The following is a 12,747-nucleotide window of genomic DNA, read 5'->3' as shown; positions in this document are numbered from 1 at the left end:
ATTTCCATGGAAGCTACAGCAGATACAAAGAACACAATAACATTGTTTGATAGAGCAGCTTCCCAGCTACAGAATACTATTTTTTCAGCATAGCTTTACATTTTTGCCAGTGTTGAACAAGAGCCTGTATGCTGTGCTTGTGAAAATCTGCACCAGCAGAAATGACCTACTGTCACTGTCACCACTGCTGAAACGTACCACCTACCCCTCACTGTGGTCATATCCACTGTTTGATCTCCATAAATGTTCAGCAGGTGTTGATGAATGTCACCGAGTTCCATTTTTTCCACATGAAGACATTCTAGGAAACATTTTTGATTCACACTTGATACACACTTCCATGTTTGACACTGTTTAGACAGATTGCCCCTCTGCTGCCTCTGTCACACGGAAACAAAATGTAATGGAATATTGGTAGGAGGGTTCAACCTCTACTGCCACACCACCAACATGCTCTTCTGACATCATGGGCCAACATAATAAAAGAGGAGGCATTAGTTTCAGAGCAGCCTTCGTATATTCATATTCATTTAATAAAATATTAATTACACAGAGCCAATGTGAGAGACACACAAAACCAGTGCTTAGATATACACAAGTACTTTATATTTGGAATGGGCTTTTATTTTGTGCGTGAAATGGAGTACAGAATACCATGTTACTTAGGTCTTCTATTTTATAATTGTTAACTCTTCCTTCCTAGTACTTAGCTGTTCTAAATGCTGTTCTTAATTGCTGGATTAATGCCTGGGGCCGCCGAATAGAACAACATGTACCTCACAGCTGCACCAAAAAGCTGGCTAACGTGGTCAAATGCTCAAGCAGACGAAATAAGACGTCATACTTCTGTTGATCTTGGCTCAACAGCCAGCCCTAAAAGGGCAGGTGCCTCCCTACTTCTGATTGCTTCTACCTGAAGTGAAGGCATGGTTAGGCCTTGCTATCCATGTAAGAGCTCACATGAGAGAAGCCACTGGAGGCTTGTGGCCTTTGCCGTAGTTAACCTGCTGTTTTATAACAGCCCATATAGTCATTTTGAACAGTATACTTCTGGGTCTGACTCAGAATTGAGAATTGTATGCTTGTTATTAAATTAGGCAAGGTCCTAATACTGCAAAATAGGCTGTATCTAAGATGTAAAAGCAAGGGCTGATAGAAGTAACCCGGCAAGCACGCCAAGAGCAACAAGAGGCTCAAGGCTAATCTTACTGTTACTTCTTTTGCTGAAATTGAAACTCCTGTATCATCTGGCCTACAGTCCAAAGATATTTCTTCCCCTATTTGTACCTATCCTCTTCCCCAAAGTAACCCTACTTCTTATCCTTCCATGTTCAACCTAATATATTTTTCCTTTAGATCTCAGCAGCAGAAATGCTAGAGACAAAAGAAATGTTCTCCCTGTAGACGCGCAGAGTTTAGATGCCACCAAATGCTGGAACAAGCAATGCCAGTTAGCCCACTGCCTTATTATTTGGAGAAGAAGGAAGTTGGGAATTTATCAGTGTAAAGTTCCTACAGTGCACAGACAACCACGACTCTTCAGGCGTTCATTATTTCAACTTCAGGAGGATAACAGGATTGAGGGTTGAGTCTCCTTAAGCCCTGGCACGAGAACCAAGTCCCTGTTCCACATAGGTTCAATAAGCCTGACACTGGATGTAATCGATTTGTGTACGTCATGTAATTACTGAGACCAAACTCTGTGCGTGTGTGATACAGAGCCATCGTCTGCACATGTGGGTTACGTCAGATGTCTTGGACACGCTGTACTTGCGTGCGTGGTGTTCGGAGCCTTGAGCACCCGCAATGGGAAAGGAACAGAACAATTCTCTCACATCAGGGTAGCATCTATATTGATTATTAAGAGCTGTTTTCAGTGCTTTCAGTTAATAGACTAAGGATTTCACAGAAATTTAAAATAATATACATATGTCCTTCTAATTTCATTCTGAGAAAGGGCTGAAACTTTTCTGGCATTTTTTTTTCTTTCTCTCCAGAACATTCAGGCTGAGGCAAACATTCAGCTAATCCTTGTTTATTTGTTTGTTTTCCATTGTTTATAGTTTTGCCAACCTTCAATGGCTTGGAAGAAATTTTGGATTCTGCGTGTTCCTTCAGGCTTGATTTTCTGTTTGTTTGTTTGTTTTGTTTTTGAGAGGCAGAGAAAAGGAATCGGGAGAAGTTGAGGTTAGTTTGGGAAAGGTAATATTTCAGTTTTGGAAACTTACAAGCAACTGCAGACAAAATGCCAGTTTAAAGGACTGAGAACTGCAGCAAAATTATTCCAATCCTAGTTTTTCACAAGCAGCAACTTTTTGTTGTCCTTTTCATGTGGCTTTTTAGAGCAATAACATCAGTGCATAATAAATTATGGTAAATAACTCAGCTCAATGTTGTTAATTCTTGCCCAAATCCCAGATAGCTCTAGGCGTCATCTACTGCTTAGCCAAAGAGACAATATACAGTTTTGTTACACCCAACACACAAGTGTCACTGTACATGTCTACAGAAGAGAAAAAAAAGCATGAAAGTTTCTTCAGAACTAGGGAAAGTTTCCAGGTATTTGTTGTTCTTTTTCCCAACAGAGTATCACAAACTGCAGAAAACAGGGCTTTCAGCAGCAGCTTACCATTGTATCACAAAATTGTGTAGTGTCTGAGCCACAGTTATTTCAGAGAGAATACTTGTGAAGTCTTCACTCCTTCAGAACCAAAAGAAGCAACTTGTAGTTCTGATATGATGCACAAAATACCTCTTCTTTTACATGTTTCCTTTTATGGCTAATAGTAAGAATAAGTATGTTACTTCAAATAAAATTATTTGTAAATTAGCCACATTCCTATTCAAGTGTCAAGATCTGTTGTCTGATATAGATCTTATATATGTGTGGTAACAGATCACAGTTTAGCAGCCTAATCTTCTAAATACAGTCACCTTTCCAGTCCCTTCTTGGATAGAATTCTGGAGTTACCTCCAAAATGGCACAGAACTTACAACAGAAATGTCAATTGTAGTTTGAACAGTTAAAACCAGAAGTTCTTTAAGGCCACTGCTACGTTGTCTGAGGGAACTTTGCAGTGAGAGCCATCAGTATTGTAACAGCTCAATATTCATATAGCTCTACAAACAATTTTAGCTATATGTCACCTGGAGTGAATAGTGTTTTTTACTGTGTCAATATGGATATTTCAATTTTAAATACCTGCACCACCAAAATGCTGAATTTATTTTTTTCAGACTTATATTCCAAATTTATTATTTTGCATTATGTTTGTGTGACATTTGAATCAGAGGCTCGTGGAAATATATTTTCCTACATGTTACGTAACTAAAAAATGTTTTCCCTTAAGTTTCTCAATAACTTTTGAGTTGAAATAAAATACACAAAGCTTTACTGTGAAATGATTTTTAAGTGATGAAAAAGGGAGATAAAGAACATTCAATTATAACTTTAGCTAATACAGTTCAAAGCAGCAAGCATTGGAATCTAGTAAATGTGCAAACAGCAGAGGTGAGATGAGCATTTCCTATTCAGTCAGCCTTCAAGTTACCTTTATGCAGCTGAATAAAAAGGTTTAAATTTAGGCTGAATCATAGTATGTTCTACCATACATCTAAAAGAAGTTCTGCGTATGCAAATACAAAGGGAGGAAATTACATCTCCTTTCTCTCAGTCATGCAACAGTCATGCACCCTCTTGCATTTCTGCCTCCCACAGTTGCACTCTTGACTTTTCTGTTTCTCATAATGGCAGTGCCCACCTGAATAATACAATGTTTTGAACAATCCATGGAGATCTTCCATTTCTCTCTGGAGAAGGATGTTGAAGCGGCCTCTTGTCCTACAAAATGATAGCCTTTCTTCTACCATGTGTTCTTTCTTATTCTTGCCTTCAAAGTTAATTCTCTTCCTCTGCAGAGTGGCACGACTTTGGAGCCAACAACTGTCCCAGAGATCACCAGCAGAACTCAGAAGACACCAGAGTTCCTTCCCTGAAAAGACGCAGTGTTAGTAATTACACGTGGGTGACTGACTTTACTGCTTAACTGCTTTTGACACTATTTTTTTCTGCTCTATGGATTAAGATTCTTTTCTTCCAGAAGCTATCAGTGTTTCTCCTAACCCTTCGTGACTCTGAATCGTTTCATAATGGTAAATCTTGTGGTGTCTGAATCTTTTCTATGGTATTTGCATGATGAACTGCTATACTGTGAACTTTAAATTCATCTAGTTTACTATCTGGTTTCCAGCAACAGCCAATGGAGCATATCTAAGAGTAAGGTACATGTGTTGTCCCCAAGCAGCCCAGTGTCCACTGATTTCTGGTTTAGAGGCTTCTGCAGTGTGAATAATGTTTCTTCCTTACATTTAATGGAATTTTCTTCTATTAATTTGTCTGGTTGATTTTTAACTCCTACACCTTTAACATCTTGCAACATCTTATAGTATTTTTCAGCAAAGAATTCCACAGCCTAATATCCTGTGAAGAACTTTTCTTTTTGTTTGGAGCACATTTCCTAACAGCTCCATTAATATCCTCTGAACTTATTTTGGAAAAACAGTAACAGCGTCTCCATATTCATCCTTTCTCTACCACTGGTGATTTTATAGACCTCTGTCATGTCTCCCCTCAGTCATTTGTCTTTCAGGCTGAAGAGCCTTTAGGTATGTCTCATGCAGAACCATTATGTTTCTTCAGTTGTCCTTATCAAACCTTTTCTGAATAATTCCCAGCTCTATTATGCCCTTTTTGAGATGTAAGGAAAGGGACTGAACATACTACTCAATGCACGGTGTACTATGGATGGATACAGAGGTGGATGTATTACAATGTTCTCTGCTCCACTCTTAATTATTTCAGCTATTTGATTTACTTTTTCTGCACACAGGGGAACACTGAGTAGATATTTTCAGAGAAATATTCATCAGAACCCAAAGATCTCTTTTGTGAGTGGAGAATCAGCTTTAAGTCCACCATTGTATATATAATTTTTTTCTGATGTGCACTACTTTGCATTTAACTGTGTCACATTTTATCTGTCGTTTTATTATCCAGTCACTCAGTCCTGTAAAGTCTTTCTGTAGTTCTTCAGTTCTTCACAGCCACTTTAACTTCATCACAATTTGTCCTCTAACTTTCCTTTACCTGAATAGCTTAAAATCATTAGCAATCTGTGATACCTCACTGCTCACTCTCTTTTTCCAGATCATTTATGAATACATTAAGCACCACAAGTCACAGCACAGGTCCCTGCAGACTCCTCTTGTGATCTTCTTCTTCTGTGAAAACTAACCTTTATTTCTGTTTTAATTCTGCTTCTTGTCTTCTAGCCATTTTTTGATCCATTCCCTTTTCTTCTTATTGCATAAAGGCCTTTTTTTTCCTTTGCTTTTCTCTTTTTCTAATAAAGTTTTGTTTAGGAATCTCACTGCCATTGCCACTGGGAATCCTATAGCCCTTAAACAGGAGCTCTCCTTGTCCACGCATGTTAACTCTACCAAAGAATTATAGATCTGCAACATGTGATGTAATGTAACAAAAGTTGTGCTGTGTCTTCTTCAATATATTCTATTTATATGTGTGTCCATTGATTCTGTTAAGAAAGACAGATAATACTTATAAGACAGATAACACTTAGCAGGACAAGGGGAAATGGTTTTAAGTTGAGGGAGGGAAGATTTAGGTTGGATGTCAGGGGAAAGTTCTTTGCTATGAGAGTAGTGAGGTTCTGGAACAGGCTGCCCAGAGAGGTTGTGGATGCCCCATCCTTAGAAGTGTTCAAGGCCAGGTTGGATGGGGCCCTGGGCAGCCTGGTCTAGTATTAAATGGGGAGGTTGGTGGCCCTGCCTTGGCAAGGGGTTGGAAATTCATGGTCCTTGAGGTCCCTTCCAACCTGGGCCATTCTGTGATTCTGTGATTATTTGTCCAGACAGAAAACAGAACAGACTTTCTTCTGTATAGCTGCTTGCAACTTTACTGGAGTCATTTCCGAAATTGGCTGGCACATTCCCTACTGAGTTACCAGGGAAAGGGGTTTTAAAACCAGAGCCACGCACTTCAGTACTTCAAGTCTCAGATGCCTGGTTTCTGTTAGAGCTCTAGAATGGGAGGCCATCTGGTCCCCACAGTGTCTCACTTATTTGTTTGTTCCCTAACATCTTCTGCCCCACATTTAAATTTGAGGTAAATCTGCTGAATTCCTCATAATGAAAAGTGCTGGCATGAGTTTATCTAAGCTCTTGCACTGTGAAAACAGATGCAAAAACACGAATGTACTTCATAGAAGAAGGCCCTGTGGCAAGCCTCCTTCTCCAGACACCTAATGGGAGAGGACTTGGGTTTTTTGTGTTTTATTCAGTTTTCCCATGGCCTTGCAAGTCATTCTGCAAGCTCATTTTTTAAATTTCCTTTGTGCTACTGATGTAACAGAATCTATGAACCCATCTGTACTTTAAGAAGTATAATTTCTGAGCTGTCCTTTACACCATTTTAAAATTATTGCCATCCAAACACTAAGAAAAGTATGCCATTAAAAATGCATGCCATCGCTCAACATTTTGCAATGATATCTCTTTGCCTCTGTAGCTATAACACATGAAAGGAAAAAGCCATTTTAGAGAACGAGTTCCATAGTTCTATTTTTAATTTACAAGAAGATAGCTAAAAAAAAATCTATTTATTATCTTAGGTAGTTCCACAGTCCACCAGTCAGCAGAGTATGGCTGTGAATATCCAGTCACTGGCATTAAGTTGCCTGTCTATTTATCTAATCCCTTCCAATTGCAGAAGGAAAGATAACTGAATAAAAACTAACCCGTAAGTATGATTTTAGATTTGAAGTTTAAAAAACTAAATCACAGTAAAAATGTTAACAGACAAGGTTATTGATATCAGTTACAGATATCGATTTTTGTTACTTTTTCTAATGTCACACCAATAGTTTTCTTAAAAAATGAAAAAGTTCTGTGACATACAAGAGTCCTTTGAGGCCACTACAAAACATAACTATGCAAAAGTTGTTGATTATAAAAGCTGATGTAAAATGTGTGGTTTATATTGGATTATTAGCAAGAACATGTGCTTGTTTCCTGGAAAAATGATGGTAATCTGCTGCCGTGATCAAAGAATTGGGCTTAATAAACAAAATTACAAAGCTAGATCAAACTGGTGAGTCGATTGATCCAAGATCCTATTACCTCCATGAAACTTGTCAGAAAACTGAGAGTGAGGGAATATCCAGCTCCCAGCTATATTTTGAGCAACAACTTTACAATGTTCAGTGATCGTGGATGTTTCCATAGAGTTGTAGAATATCCTGAGTTGGAAGGGACCCATGAGGATCAGTGAGTCCAACTTCTGGCTCCATACAAGACAAATCCTCCGTGTGCAAGAGAAATAATGAAAAGAACCTGGATGAATGTCAGCACTGCTACTTTTATAATTAATAATGCGTCTGTCAACTTAAAAATAAAGAAAAAAACAATAGCTCTTTTATTCTGAGATAAAAATATTACATCACTGTACAGAATCTCACAAAACCCATTATTAATGTTTTGCACTACAAAATATATATATATAATTTATTTCTACCGTTTGCTATCTTATTCTAAAGTATTTCTTATTGCCTGACACTATTTTCTTTACCTACAAGATTCTTTCAAATAAATAAATAAATAAATAACATAAAAAATTGTTTTGTTTTATGCACTGTTGGTTGTCCCTCCCCTCCCCCTATTCTCCATAATGTCATTTTCTGTATTTCCTAACACTTTTGAGAGAAGAGTAAAGCTTGGTCCAATTTTCACTCAGTTCTAGCCCTTTTTTTTAAACAAGCTAATCACATTTAATCTGTGGCAATTCTGTTAAAAATGAGGCATTTTGGTGGAAAAAATGTTACTTGTTTCTTAAAAGCCTTCAGGATTCATAACCAAATATTATCCTGTTTATGGAATTAACTGTGTTTAACTATTTCCTGTTTTTTCAACAGCTCAGCTTCCAGCACTGCTTCACCTCCTGACACAACAAGTACCCCCACATTTCCTGTGACCAATCAGTTTGCAATGTTTTTACCCCTTGTAGAGGAGTTCTCATCATGCTGCCAACTGCAGTTCTCACAAAATTGCTCTGAAGATTTCAACAGCACAGAATCTCATGTTTTTTGCTTCCTAATAGCTGAGTATGGCCCTCTAACTGATAAGTATAATGGATGTACACATACCTCCTTCAATTTTATGTCTATTGTTTGCTAGTCTTTGAGCTACTTTTTTTTTTTCTTACTTTTTTTTGTCTTTATGTATTATCTGGCTTTCTTTATTATCTTTTATATGGACTCTTCTTCAGCTAAGTTTCATTGATTAGCCTTCTACAGCCTTTTCTTGTCTATATCCATGCATGGTTCTTCTAAGCCTGATAAACCTTAAAGGATAATTTAAAAAGAAAAATAAATTTCTGTGCAATGAGAAGCGTTTCAGAAAATGTGGTTAAGATTTAATGTGTATACAGCTCCTATGTGGGATAAAGATTTTTCTTTCTCATTATCTTTCTTGTTTCTGAAGCATTCAAGAGCCCTACCAAACACTTACATGATGTGATGAGGGGCTTTGGCATGATTTCTGCACCAAAGAGAATGAATTTAAATATGCTCCATGTTGTTTAGTGGATCAGGTACAGCACTTTTGTATTACTTAGAAGCAGAGAATGGCTTTTCCACTCCTGAGGTCTCATTTCTTTTTGGTTTAGTCAAGCATATGCTTCCATAAAGCAAGTAAAAATTATTCAATGAATGAATATTAGCCTTAATAATCTCTCTCAGCAGTGTGTGTTCTATATTCTTCTCATGATAAGTAGTGAACTTTCAGTTATGATTTCATATTACCTGCACAACTTCTTCCACTGATTTCCTTAAGTATATTGCTGTTCTTTAGGCAAAGGCAGTTATATTTTGCTTATTTCAAGTTACAAACGCAGTAATGTGATACATATTAATGCATAAATTTCAGCCTTCTGTTGAGACAAAAAAAGAAATCTGATTATTCTGAACAATTTATCTCTTAAAATAATATTTTAAGGTCAGTTAAAACAAATGCATGTGCCATTCTACTGAATTTAATATATTTTTTCATTTACTTTCAGTTTAGGTTCAACTTGTACAAGAGATCTTCTAGTTCATTCCCTGTTCAGGGTCAACAAAACTTTAAAACAATGACAGAAGTTCAAATTCAAGTTTGCGTTTGGCTCATTCTGCAAGTAGAATTATATCCAATATGAATTAAAGCAAAACATGTACCCTAGTTCTTTGTGGGGGAAAAAAAACAAACAGGAATAAACAATAAATACTCAATCTTATTCTTGTAGCTGAATGCAGCACTGCATGAACCAACATCAGTAACAGTGATATGAATTAAGTAATAAACAGCTGTCTTGTGACAGTATCTTCTACGTTCCTAAATCAAATCCTATCTCCCAAATACAACTATGTATAAAAAAAATAGAGTGGGAAGGGAAATAAAAGAACTACTTTGAGGAACAGAAATATTTAGTATGATTTTCTCATTGAAATGCATACACGGAGAACACCTGAAGTCTGCACAGTAACCTTAATTACCAATTCTTTCACTCTGGAGTCTTACTAGTACCTATGAATACCTAGAAACTGAGGAGAGTAACCAAAAACCCTCCCAGATTCTGCTATATGGAACAGCAGTGATTCCCACGTTCATTTCTTGGACAAGAATGTCTTTATCCCCATCATGGATCACAGCTGCTTAAGTTGACTCTGAACAATACCAGCTGTTACCTTCATGAGGCAGGACCTGCCCTCAGGAGGGCACTTACTTTGTGCCAGGCACCAGAAGTGCTGGCTGACAGCCAAGGAGCATTGAGAGGTGCCCTGGCCCAGAGCCTGTATGCTGCAATAATCCTTCACGTAGCCCAGTACCCCTTACTCCCTTTTCACCACTCCTGCACTTCCAGACTGGAGGTGGTTGGTGTGTATAAAGCTGCAACACTATGAAGTACCTCCCATTGGCTGAACAAAGCCTAAAATTTTCAGTCTCATCATTTCTCCAAATTTGGAATGGATTTTTCAAGTGGACAGAAGAAGCATCCCCTGACAATGAGAGGACTCCCTGCCAAATTTCAAGCCTTTGCTTTAAAGCTTAAACTGTCACTCATTTTGCTGAAATTTTCAAAAAAATTCCCTATGAGGTACATAATCTATTTAGTAGAGAAAATTTATGACTTTGATCAATCAGAAGAGATCAATTCTTATGATTAAATATAGTTATGGCTGTAACTAGTAGCATGACAGAAACAAATAATGTTAGAAATGATCACCTGGGGACTCACAATCTTACCCTTTAAGAGCTGGATTAGACTATGATGAACCCTTTTTTTTCTAATCTGTGAATAAAACTGGAAAAAGGACAATTAAAAGCATTATATATATAAATAAAAACATTAAAAATTGATTTCATATTTTGGAAACGTGAATTGAGGAGATGAGGATGGTTGGCTCCAAACTGGCCAAAGGATCTCTAAGTGTTCTAACTAGTATTAATTCAGTCCAGACATTTAGAAACACTGATGACCGCATCTGCAGATCTCTTTATTTTAGCCACCAACCTCGCTACTCTAACAGAACATACCTTGAATCAGAGACTGCAGTCAAAAAGAAACTATCATCAACGCTGGCAAGAAGAATTGCACAGAGTGCTTGCTGAACTATTGATACAGAGACCGTATTTGGACACTGCTTCATTGGGAGCCAGGGTGCTCCAGACGGATTTGTTTGTGATGATCTGTGTTGCTAGGCAGGAGGGCAGCTACAGCTTGTACCAACGGGAGCTTTTTCTGGACATGAGACCTCAGTTCCTAGAAATAAGTAACTGAAGTACCTTCAAAAGTTTCCTAAGGATGATAAATACTTGATTGTGAAAGCAATGGCAGAGAATCTACATATTCTGAAAACGACTGCACTATCTGGGCAAATACTCTTTTCGATTCTTCTTTGTTGGGGTAAAAAAATAAATAGGAAAAATAAGTTCCTTTTTACCTGTGGTAAAATGACTAGCAACAGTGACTAGTTATGAAGCACTAATCCTTTGTAACTAAATATTCCTTTCTCTTAGCATTTAGATTCTGTCTCTGAAACACTCTGCAGAATGTTTAATGACAGCGGTCTCCGCTCTTTCCCCAGAAGAAAAGATGCTGCTAATTACGAGTGTGTACTGTTTTGTTGGGTTTCATTTGTTTGTTTGGCCAAGCATTCCATAAGCACTTAAGCAGCACAGTTGGCATAGTGTTTTGGTGGTCTTCCTTAATACAGCATCACTTTTAGCACTAAAGTGTGCACAAGAGTGAGAGGGGATAGGCTAGAATCGTCTTCTTGGCTTCACATGGCTGGGAGGGCTAAACACAGACTTGGAGCTCTTCATGTCACTTGAGTGCTTCCCTCCTGCCATTTCTGGTGCCCATTCGTGCTCAGGAATGATCTCTGCATGCTGTTGCTAGGACATGGTACCTCCAGACTTGTATTTATTTTTTGAGCTATTTGAAGCTAAGAAAATGTATCTTCTAAATACCAATAACTAAAAAAGGACAATTATTTATACTAAGGCAATAAAATTAAAATAAAGATGACTCCAGAATTCTTGGAATGCTTATTCATTCTCAAATGCCTTAAGAATTATTTATCAATTTTCACTGTGAATAGCAATAAATAACACTAATTAGTAAGCTCAGGTGATGAAAACCAGCCCAAGCATTCAGACTTCAAAGATTCACAACATCACCAACGAGCAGCTCCATGACTCTTTATTCCAGGCCACCTAAAGCCTTATTGGAAGACAAGACTGCAGAAAAATGTCCTTACCTTCCACCAATGCACTACATCCATGTCACTCACTGTAAAGCCTGCTCACCATAGCTGCCTCCCCAGAGCAGCGGTCACAGCACTGAGGTGATGGAGTTGAGGGAGCATTTGGACAACACTCTCAGACATAGGGTTGGAATTTTGGGTGGTGCTGTGTAGAGCCAGGAGCTGGAATTGTGGACCCTTGTTGGTCCCTTCCAGCTCAGGATATTCTGTGAACGTATGATCCCATCTCCCCTCCACTTCTGCCGCCAATGAAATTGTTTAAGAGTGAATGAAAAAGCTCCCATCATGTAAGATGAGGAAAGAATGGTGTTGTGTCTCTGAGGCTGGTAAGGTCTGCATTCGCCACATCTCAGCTGAATGCTTTGGATTCATACTTTGTAGATTTCCTCTGGGACTGGACATACCATTGGTGGCCGAGTCCTGGACCCACGGAAATTGCAGGAATTAACCACTTGTGCTCCGTATCTGTGGGAGTTTTAACCATTTCCCTCAGAGCTGACACATGGCCACATGCATTAGAGGCAAAGAACATCCCCAGTTGGAAGGGAACCATAAGGATCACCAAGTCCAGCTCCAGGTTCCACACAGGACCACCCAAAATTCAAACCCTACTTCCAAGAGCATTGTCCAAACTCTCCTGGAACTCTAGCACTGGGGGCCGTTCCCACAGCCCTGGGCAGCCCATTCCATGCCCACTGCCCTCTGGTGCAGACCCTGTCCCTCATCCCCAGCTGCCCCTCCCCTAACACAGCTCCATGCCGTTCCCTCGGGCCCTGTCGCTGTCACACAGAGCAGAGCAAAGCGCTGCCCCTCCGCTCCCTGTGAGGAGCTGCAGCCGCCATCAGGCCTCCCCTCAGCTCCTCTGCTC

General features: G+C 38.8%; 1 long non-coding RNA gene across 2 annotated transcripts; it reads right to left on the bottom strand.

Moving 5' to 3' along the window:
* Nucleotides 1–487: 487 nt before the first annotated feature.
* On the bottom strand, nucleotides 488–12,603 carry LOC116217450. Of its 2 annotated transcripts, none has more exons than XR_004161996.1 (3): nucleotides 10,648–12,603; nucleotides 8,877–9,004; nucleotides 488–3,992 (listed from the first exon to the last, which is right to left on the bottom strand). It is a non-coding gene; the product is annotated as an uncharacterized LOC116217450 (long non-coding RNA). The 2 variants fall into 2 exon arrangements; XR_004161997.1 differs by lacking the exon at nucleotides 488–3,992 and adding an exon at nucleotides 5,889–8,416.
* Between the last annotated feature and the right edge of the window lie 144 nt (nucleotides 12,604–12,747).

This window comes from Meleagris gallopavo, chromosome 1 (assembly GCF_000146605.3).
Source record: "Meleagris gallopavo isolate NT-WF06-2002-E0010 breed Aviagen turkey brand Nicholas breeding stock chromosome 1, Turkey_5.1, whole genome shotgun sequence".
Classification (NCBI taxonomy): domain Eukaryota; kingdom Metazoa; phylum Chordata; class Aves; order Galliformes; family Phasianidae; genus Meleagris; species Meleagris gallopavo.
Note: the sequence above shows the minus strand (reverse complement) of the source record. Positions and strands in the feature narration are given on the sequence as shown.